This window comes from Coffea eugenioides, chromosome 1, assembly GCF_003713205.1.
Source record: "Coffea eugenioides isolate CCC68of chromosome 1, Ceug_1.0, whole genome shotgun sequence".
Classification (NCBI taxonomy): Eukaryota; Viridiplantae; Streptophyta; class Magnoliopsida; order Gentianales; family Rubiaceae; genus Coffea; species Coffea eugenioides.
In genome coordinates, this window is record NC_040035.1 from 26,712,805 (window position 1) to 26,723,256 (window position 10,452).

Below are 10,452 nucleotides of genomic sequence, written 5' to 3' on the forward strand. Positions count from 1 at the left end.
AACTCTTTTTTTTTCGAGGCGTCACAATCTCCCCTCCTTAAAAGAATGTCGTCCTCGACATTCCATCTTGTACCAATCAAGTCGAGACATCCCGCAAGAATCACTAAAAACCAAACCCACAGTCCGGCATCCTAAACTTCAAGCCTAGGATACACTACAGAGATCTGAAGCCTAAGCTCTGATACCAATTGTCACGACCCCACCTCCCCCTAAGGCGAACCAGAGGGTTTGGCGGGCCGCCTGCCCGGCTCTCGCCGGGACTCAGTCGTTCACTAAAGTCCTCAATTGAATTACAAGAATAAACCTCAAATATTACAATATAAATCTCATATATTACATCAAATTCCTCAAGAATTACATATCAAAAGCGAAGCGTCCACGCTTCCGCAGCGCCACTCTGATCCTTGATACCAACTATTATACAGGAGGAAGTCCAAAGCTAGACTATTACACATCCAATCAATTCTAAACATTCAATACAATCCCAATATGAACGATTACACAAAAGGAAATCCAAGTTCAATCCATACATGATATAATCCATGATAAACACTACAAGCCACTCCTTCGCCTTGAGCCCTGTGGAGGGGAATAAAATATTTTTGGGGTGAGCTAGAAGCTCAGCGAGTAACCAGTAAAATCAGTTATCAAATCAGTTTCACAATCGTTCATTTCAATAATGTCATTTCAATATGGAGTATCAATAATTCAAGAAACATTTACAATGGAAAGCAATAGTAACATTCATGAAAAGGATACGTTCGTTCTCCTGTCATTTCATTTCATTGGGTTTCATTCGTGCATTCATTCACCCCGTCCCTGGCTTTTGGCCAGGCTCCACCAACCTACAAGGTAATACTCGAGTATACCGAAACGTTCACCCAAGTTCCTAGTCGCCGACCGAGTCCGCTTCTGGCTCGACACGACCGGTAACAAGGGGCAATGGCCAGTTCAGCCCAAAAGGCTTACATTCATGCGCAAGTAGCATTTAATCATTAATCATTGAAAATTTCATATTTATTTAGGTTCGAGTGCGATAAAGTACACACTCGCCTAGAAACTCGTTTTAAACAATCATTGAAAGCAAAATCAATAATAACAAGACACTGATATGCAAGCACGCATGATATGCAAGATAACAGTTCCAAAATAACTTTGAAAACAGTTCAAAAGTAAATAATGCAAGAAATGGTTCATAAATAATTTTAGAAATAGTTTGAGGTCACTCACCTCCACGGCTCTGAAACCATCCATCATATTGCATTACTTCACTCAAGTCCAAGCCCTAAAGCACAAACGCAAAGCAATCAAGCCCATTCCAAATTCGGACAGCATTTCCCCTGAATTTGCTAACTTTTCCAGCCATCACGGCTTCATTATATCCTCAGCCAGTCCCAAAGGTACACACACAACAACAAGTTCATCCAATAGCCATTCAGCAAGCTCCAAGTAGTACTAGTACAAGTCAAGCTAGGGAAAAGTCCGGAAATGAAAGTTTAGCTCAAACCAGAAAAACAGTTTTGACGTCATTTTGCGGTAATGGTACCAAAGGTACTACGAGTATCGGATGGAGGTCCAAGACCCACCGTTTCGAAGCTAAGAACCAGGGCTACAACAATGTAGAAGGACACTCAGTCCAAATCCTAGTACAACTAGGTCAAATATACAAAATACCAAACCAGAACCGTAATTGCAGGTTTGCAAATCACACTATACTGTAATCAGTACAACTCAGTCTAAACAGGTCCAAATGCAGAAATTCCAAAGGCATATGGTAGCTAGGGAATCAAGCTACATTTCATCAGAAGACCTCAACAACCAAATCCAAAGCAATTCCAGTCAAAACAACCCATTTCAGACGCAGTTCTAACATCCTGATGAACCCAGAACAGCAATAGTAATTTCGGCTTATCTCATTCTACACTACTCCGATTGACCTGAAATTTTGTAAGCACATTTAAAATATCATTCCCTACAACTTTCATGTTTTAAGCCAAGGCCAATTCGGCCTCTATCTAGGACCAAAAATTTCGGACAGAATGAAGAACCAAGAACCCTAATTTTCCAGATTTCTTCCAAAACAGAATTTACTTGCAATCTTCCACTTTTTCCACCTTCTAGAATCATTATATACCATTTCCAATCATCATAGATAGCCACACAATCATGCTTATATTAAAACAGAAAAATCCCCAAAAATAATAAAACTTCATCATTCAACCAAAACTCAAGATTTAATCCATAAAATTGCATCTCATACAACCTCTAAGCATGATTTAAGCATCAATTAAGGGAGGAGGGTGGTTCTTCACAACTTACCTTGAACACAAGAGAGAGAGAGCTATTGGTCACCTTAACTTTCCAAACAACTCCACCAAACAACTCACAAACACTAAGTGAAGAGGTTTTATGGAGTAAAACTAAAATTAAACGGTTAAAAGTGAAGATTAAGCAAGCTTGGAGCAAAGAAATTGGAGAGCTTTTCTTCCCTTATTGCTTGAAGGTGGTCAGCCATATGAAGCTTAGAAATGAAGATATTTTGGGTCATTTTTGGTTATTTAAGTCAATGGTAAGAAAGGTCTTAAGGTAAGCCCAATCAAATGATGACACTTGTCACCTTTAGGTTTAAAACTTATCTTTTTGTCTCTCCAACACAAATATCTTAACACTTTGTAAAATAATATCACTTAATACAAAAATCCAACAAGTTGTCAAAAATATAATGCATTTACCGCACTTGCGGGTCCCACGTCCAAAATACGCTTTTAATTTCTCAAAAACTAACCGATACTAGAAAAATCATTTTAAAACTATTTTTGCTCATAAACTTTATCTGGGAAATTTTTCTAATCAAGAAAATGTAGAAAAGACGGGCGATTAAATAAAATAAACCCTAGAAAATTAGAAAATTTCCGGGTTCTCAAACTCTTTTTTTTTCGAGGCGTCACAATCTCCCATCCTTAAAAGAATGTCGTCCTCGACATTCCATCTTGTACCAATCAAGTCGAGACATCCCGCAAGAATCACTAAAAACCAAACCCACAGTCCGGCATCCTAAACTTCAAGCCTAGGATACACTACAGAGATCTGAAGCCTAAGCTCTGATACCAATTGTCACGACCCCACCTCCCCCTAAGGCGAACCAGAGGGTTTGGCGGGCCGCCTGCCCGGCTCTCGCCGGGACTCAGTCGTTCACTAAAGTCCTCAATTGAATTACAAGAATAAACCTCAAATATTACAATATAAATCTCATATATTACATCAAATTCCTCAAGAATTACATATCAAAAGCGAAGCGTCCACGCTTCCACTGCGCCACTCTGATCCTTGATACCAACTATTATACAGGAGGAAGTCCAAAGCTAGACTATTACACATCCAATCAATTCTAAACATTCAATACAATCCCAATATGAACGATTACACAAAAGGAAATCCAAGTTCAATCCATACATGATATAATCCATGATAAACACTACAAGCCACTCCTTCGCCTTGAGCCCTGTGGAGGGGAATAAAATATTTTTGGGGTGAGCTAGAAGCTCAGCGAGTAACCAGTAAAATCAGTTATCAAATCAGTTTCACAATCGTTCATTTCAATAATGTCATTTCAATATGGAGTATCAATAATTCAAGAAACATTTACAATGGAAAGCAATAGTAACATTCATGAAAAGGATACGTTCGTTCTCCTGTCATTTCATTTCATTGGGTTTCATTCGTGCATTCATTCACCCCGTCCCTGGCTTTTGGCCAGGCTCCACCAACCTATAAGGTAATACTCCGAGAGTTCCCGAAACGTCTTCACATATCCAGTGTCCCTAGTCGCCCGACCGAGTCCGCTTCCTGGCTCGACACGACGGTAACAAGGGGCAATGGCCAGTTCAGCCCAAAAGGCTTACATTCATGCGCAAGTAGCATTTAATCATTAATCATTGAAAATTTCATATTTATTTAGGTCGAGTGCGATAAAGTACACACTCGCCTAGAAAACTCGTTTTAACAATCATTGAAAGCAAAATCAATAATAACAAGACACTGATATGCAAGCACGCATGATATGCAAGATAACAGTTCCAAAAATAACTTTGAAAACAGTTCAAAAGTAAATAATGCAAGAAATGGTTCATAAATAATTTTAGAAATAGTTTGAGGTCACTCACCTCCACGGCTCTGAAACCATCCATCATATTGCATTACTTCACTCAAGTCCAAGCCCTAAAGCACAAACGCAAAGCAATCAAGCCCATTCCAAATTCGGACAGCATTTCCCCTGAATTTGCTAACTTTTCCAGCCATCACGGCTTCATTATATCCTCAGCCAGTCCCAAAGGTACACACACAACAACAAGTTCATCCAATAGCCATTCAGCAAGCTCCAAGTAGTACTAGTACAAGTCAAGCTAGGGAAAAGTCCGGAAATGAAAGTTTAGCTCAAACCAGAAAAACAGTTTTGACGTCATTTTGCGGTAATGGTACCAAAGGTACTACGAGTATCGGATGGAGGTCCAAGACCCACCGTTTCGAAGCTAAGAACCAGGGCTACAACAATGTAGAAGGACACTCAGTCCAAATCCTAGTACAACTAGGTCAAATATACAAAATACCAAACCAGAACCGTAATTGCAGGTTTGCAAATCACACTATACTGTAATCAGTACAACTCAGTCTAAACAGGTCCAAATGCAGAAATTCCAAAGGCATATGGTAGCTAGGGAATCAAGCTACATTTCATCAGAAGACCTCAACAACCAAATCCAAAGCAATTCCAGTCAAAACAACCCATTTCAGACGCAGTTCTAACATCCTGATGAACCCAGAACAGCAATAGTAATTTCGGCTTATCTCATTCTACACTACTCCGATTGACCTGAAATTTTGTAAGCACATTTAAAATATCATTCCCTACAACTTTCATGTTTTAAGCCAAGGCCAATTCGGCCTCTATCTAGGACCAAAAATTTCGGACAGAATGAAGAACCAAGAACCCTAATTTTCCAGATTTCTTCCAAAACAGAATTTACTTGCAATCTTCCACTTTTTCCACCTTCTAGAATCATTATATACCATTTCCAATCATCATAGATAGCCACACAATCATGCTTATATTAAAACAGAAAAATCCCCAAAAATAATAAAACTTCATCATTCAACCAAAACTCAAGATTTAATCCATAAAATTGCATCTCATACAACCTCTAAGCATGATTTAAGCATCAATTAAGGGAGGAGGGTGGTTCTTCACAACTTACCTTGAACACAAGAGAGAGAGAGCTATTGGTCACCTTAACTTTCCAAACAACTCCACCAAACAACTCACAAACACTAAGTGAAGAGGTTTTATGGAGTAAAACTAAAATTAAACGGTTAAAAGTGAAGATTAAGCAAGCTTGGAGCAAAGAAATTGGAGAGCTTTTCTTCCCTTATTGCTTGAAGGTGGTCAGCCATATGAAGCTTAGAAATGAAGATATTTTGGGTCATTTTTGGTTATTTAAGTCAATGGTAAGAAAGGTCTTAAGGTAAGCCCAATCAAATGATGACACTTGTCACCTTTAGGTTTAAAACTTATCTTTTTGTCTCTCCAACACAAATATCTTAACACTTTGTAAAATAATATCACTTAATACAAAAATCCAACAAGTTGTCAAAAATATAATGCATTTACCGCACTTGCGGGTCCCACGTCCAAAATACGCTTTTAATTTCTCAAAAACTAACCGATACTAGAAAAATCATTTTAAAACTATTTTTGCTCATAAAATTTATCTGGGAAATTTTTCTAATCAAGAAAATGTAGAAAAGACGGGCGATTAAATAAAATAAACCCTAGAAAATTAGAAAATTTTCGGGTTCTCAAACTCTTTTTTTTTGAGGCGTCACATAGATGAGCATGTTGAACATGTGAAGCATGTTCTTGATGTACTTCGAAGGGAAAAGCTCTATGCCAACCTTAAGAAGTGCTCCTTTTGTACTGATCAACTTGTCTTCCTAGGCTTTGTTGTGAGTAAACAGGGAATCAAAGTGGATGAGGAGAAGGTTAAAGCAATTCGAGAATGGCCTACTCCAAGCACAGTGGGTGAGGTACGCAGCTTCCATGGTCTTGCTAGTTTTTATAGACGATTTGTTAAAGATTTTAGTACCATTGCTGCACCTGTAACTGCTGTAATTAAGAAAAATGAGCCATTTGTGTGGGGTGATGCTCAAGAACGTGCTTTCCAAATACTTAAACATCAACTCACACACGCACCACTACTTCCACTGCCATGCTTTGACAAGATGTTTGAAATAGAGTGTGATGCATCTGGGGTGGGCATTGGAGCTGTCTTAATGCAAGAGGGCAAACCAATTGCATACTGTAGTGAAAAACTCAATGGGGCAGCTTTGAACTACTCCACTTATGATAAGGAGTTGTACTCCTTAATCCGTGCTTTAGAAACTTGGCAACATTACTTGCGACCAAGGGAGTTTGTCATACACACTGACCATGAGTCGCTTAAGCACATTAAATCACAACACAAGTTGAATAAGCGTCATGTTAGGTGGATTGCATTTATTGAAACCTTCCCTTATGTGATTAAGTACAAAGTGGGAAAAACTAATGTTGCTGCTGATGCATTATCACGCCGGTACTCCTTGCTCACTCAACTTGATGCAAGGTTGTTAGGATTTGAATTAGTTAAAGAGTTATACACCAATGACCCAGATTTCTCAGGTATTTATGGCACTTGTGGTTCAGCAACTCAAGGTAAATTCTACATCCTTGATGGATTTCTTTTCTACCTCAATCGACTGTGTATACCTAACTGCTCTATTCGCTCTTTACTTGTTAGGGAAGCACATGGAGGTGGCTTGATGGGACACTTTGGCATGGCTAAAACCTTAGCTATCCTTCAAGAACACTTCCATTGGCCAAGGATGAAGCGAGATGTGGAACGAATGGTGGCTAAATGCATCACTTGCCACAAAGCTAAGTCTAAACTTCAACCCTATGGCCTTTATAGTCCTTTACCTGTACCTAAGGAACCTTGGACCGATATTTCCATGGATTTTGTTTTAGGGTTGCCTAGGTCAAAGAGGGGAAATGATAGCATCTTTGTTGTTGTTGACAGATTTTCAAAAATGGCACATTTTATACCATGTCACAAAACAGATGATGCATCGCACATTGCTGATTTGTTTTTCAAAGAAATCATTAGATTGCATGGCATGCCTAGGACAATTGTCTCTGATAGGGATGTCAAATTTTTGAGTTACTTTTGGAAAACTTTGTGGGGAAAATTGGGTACCAAATTGCTATTTTCTACTACTAGTCACCCACAAACTGATGGCCAAACTGAGGTTGTCAATCGTACACTATCTACACTCTTGCGTGCCATCATTAGAAAAAATATTAGAACCTGGGAAGAGTGTTTACCCCACGTTGAGTTTGCATACAATCGCACGGTGCATAGTTCTACTCATTTTTCACCATTTGAAATAGTCTATGGTTTTAACCCTTTAACACCACTAGACTTATCACCTTTACCTCCTTCTGAGCACATTAACACGGATGGTGCTAAACGAGCAGATTTTATCAAGAAATTACACGAGCAGGTACGCCTAAACATTGAGCGAAGGATGGACCAAGTTGCTCAACGGGTTAACAAGGGACGCCAACGCGTTGTGTTTGAACCTGGTGACTGGGTGTGGTTACATCTACGCAAGGAAAGGTTCCCAGTCCAAAGGCGCAATAAATTATTTCCCCGAGGAGATGGGCCATTTCAAGTCATCAAGCGCATCAATGACAATGCTTACAAACTGGACCTACCCGGTGAGTACAATGTGAGCGCTACATTCAATATCTCTGATCTATCTCCTTTTCTTGCAGATGATGAAGCTGATTTGAGGACAAATCCTTTTGAAGAGGAGGGGAATGATACGAACCAAGAGACACCATTGCGAACTATTCGAGTTCCCCTAGGACCCGTGACTCGAGCACGAGCTAAAAAGATGAGGGAGGAACTCCAAGGGCTTGTTCATGAGATACAAGGCCAAGAAATTGTCCCCAAGGTCATTGAGGGACTTGAGCATGAAGAAATGAAGGCCATCCATGTAGTGCACGTCAAAGAGAACCATGCGTGACACTTCTCTAGTCACATTTGCTGTTTTAGTTAAAGTCATTGTAATAAGGACTTAATGGTCCATAGCCTTGCTTTATTTACCTAAGGGATGACCTCATAAGGTTATTTACCTAAGGGATGACCTCATAAGGTCCGGTCAAGCCCACAATCCTTAGTCTTATGGAAATAGTCAAGCCTACAATTCTTAGTCTTAGTCAAGCCCACAATTCTAGACTAGTTTCACATTATTTAGTTTTTCATCTCTATGTAAGGCTATAAATAGCTCACACTTCTAATAGTTTTAGGCATTCAATCAATAAATCAGATTTTGAGAGTTTTCTTGGTTTCTCCAAGGCTTCTTGAATACCTTAGAATTTCTCTAGGTGTTCGTGACTTATCAATCTAGAATCACACTAGGTTGTGGCGTCTTCTACCATTATACCAAGGTTCGTTAACCACGTGATTAACGGGTTGAGGCCATCCGCTCCAAACTTGGTGTCCTCTTGTCGATCCTGAAACTAATCTTTTACGGGTTTCGTCACAAGGTTGGCGACGTTCGTATCAACTTGTCTATTTATGTAGTTGTAATTACTTGTTATTGTTTGATCACCAATAGCATGTTTATAGTTGTTATTATTCAATGAGAATTGGTAGTAACAATGGACATACATGAGTAGAGCTTAACTTGTATGTTCATGAAAATAGAGGTACACTTAAGTGGATTACTTAGCATTTCATGAAGAAAAACAGAGTAGAACTAGTATTTCATCATGAAGATAGCGAAAACTGAACTACTCTAGGCCATTTTATCATGAGAATGAGATTTGGTAATATTGGAAATGAATTCCTAGTTTAACAAGAATAATAACAAGAGGTAAATCTATTCATTTGTATTGTTTATACCATAAGTGGAATCTATATCCCTAAATTTAAGTCTTTAGTAAAGAAATCTCCATTTGTATCTTTCAATTTGTTAACTTAGAATTGTATACAGTAGCAATATTATTTCTCTGCTCAAATTCATTATAAGTCTAAATAATAGAGAAAATAAGGATCTAGTACTTGTAGACATTGCTCCTCGTGGGATCGACCTGATATTTGCCTAAAACTACTAAGTGACCTGTATACTTGCAGTCCAATGGGTAAAATTCGGAAATAAACTTGCATTGATATAAAAATTTCGCCAAGTTTTTGGCGCCATTGCCGGGAAGCGGCAATATTAGGGTCTAATCATCTCTATTGATTTAGACATTTCCATTGTTTTTATTTAAGTTGTTTATAGTTGACTTTGCATTAATTTAGTTTTTGACAATAAAAGCTGCATAATTTCTCTTATTTCTATTTGTAGTGTATGCACCGAACATATCAAGAAGTTGCACCTTTCGATCCAGAAATTGAGAGGACACTAGGAGACAAAGGAGGCATATACCGCATCAAGAGGAACAAGAGATTTGGCAGCCGATAAAAGAAATCTTGATAGAATTACCATTTGAGGAAAAAATGGCAGAAAATGAACCAAATAGGCAAATTTTATGAGATTTTGCTTTACCGGATACACAAGGATCTCAAACTAGTATCGCAAGGCCAACGGTAAATGCTAATAATTTTGAGATTAAACTGTCACTAATTCAAATGGTACAACAATCTCAATATGGAAGTAATGCTACCGAAGATCCAAATTCTCATTTGTCAACATTTCACTAAGGGACAAAGCCAAGGTTTGGTTACAATCTCATCCACCAAACACTTTTACTACTTGGGCTGAATTAGCTAAGCCTTTTCTTAATAAATTCTTTTCACCTGGAAAAACTGCTAAACTTAGAATGGATATAACTAGTTTCTCTCAACAGGAAGGAGAGACATTGTACGAAACTTGGGAGCGCTATCGGGAATTGCAACTAAGATGTCCTCATCATGGTTTACCAGATTGGCTAGTAGTCCAAATATTTTACAATGGTCTCACCTATCCAATAGAAACGCATGTAGATGCGGCAGCGGGAGGAGTATTGATGGGAAAGACAGCTGAGGAAGCTCAACAATTGATTGAAGAAATGGTTGCTAATAACTACCAATGGGCCAACGAACAAGGTAATACAAGAAGAACCTCAAGTATGCTTAAATAGATACCTTGAATATGTTAAGTGCAAAGATGGATAATGTGATTAAGATACTTAATAGGCATGTTGGTTCTAACTCTAATCAAGGAGTAGTTGTTACATGTTGTACTACTTGCGGCGGAGATCATGATGATTCTATGTGTTCTAGCAGTGAACATGTTCAATATCTCAACAATTACAACTGTCCACCCCAAAATAATCCATACTTTAATACCTACAATCCAAGATGGCGTAAT

The 10,452-nt window shown here is 38.6% G+C and overlaps 1 non-coding gene across 1 annotated transcript; it reads right to left on the reverse strand.

Moving 5' to 3' along the window:
• Positions 1-9,913: 9,913 nt before the first annotated feature.
• Positions 9,914-10,020, reverse strand: LOC113753175. Its single transcript, XR_003464985.1, has one exon. It is a non-coding gene; the product is annotated as a small nucleolar RNA R71 (small nucleolar RNA).
• Between the last annotated feature and the right edge of the window lie 432 nt (positions 10,021-10,452).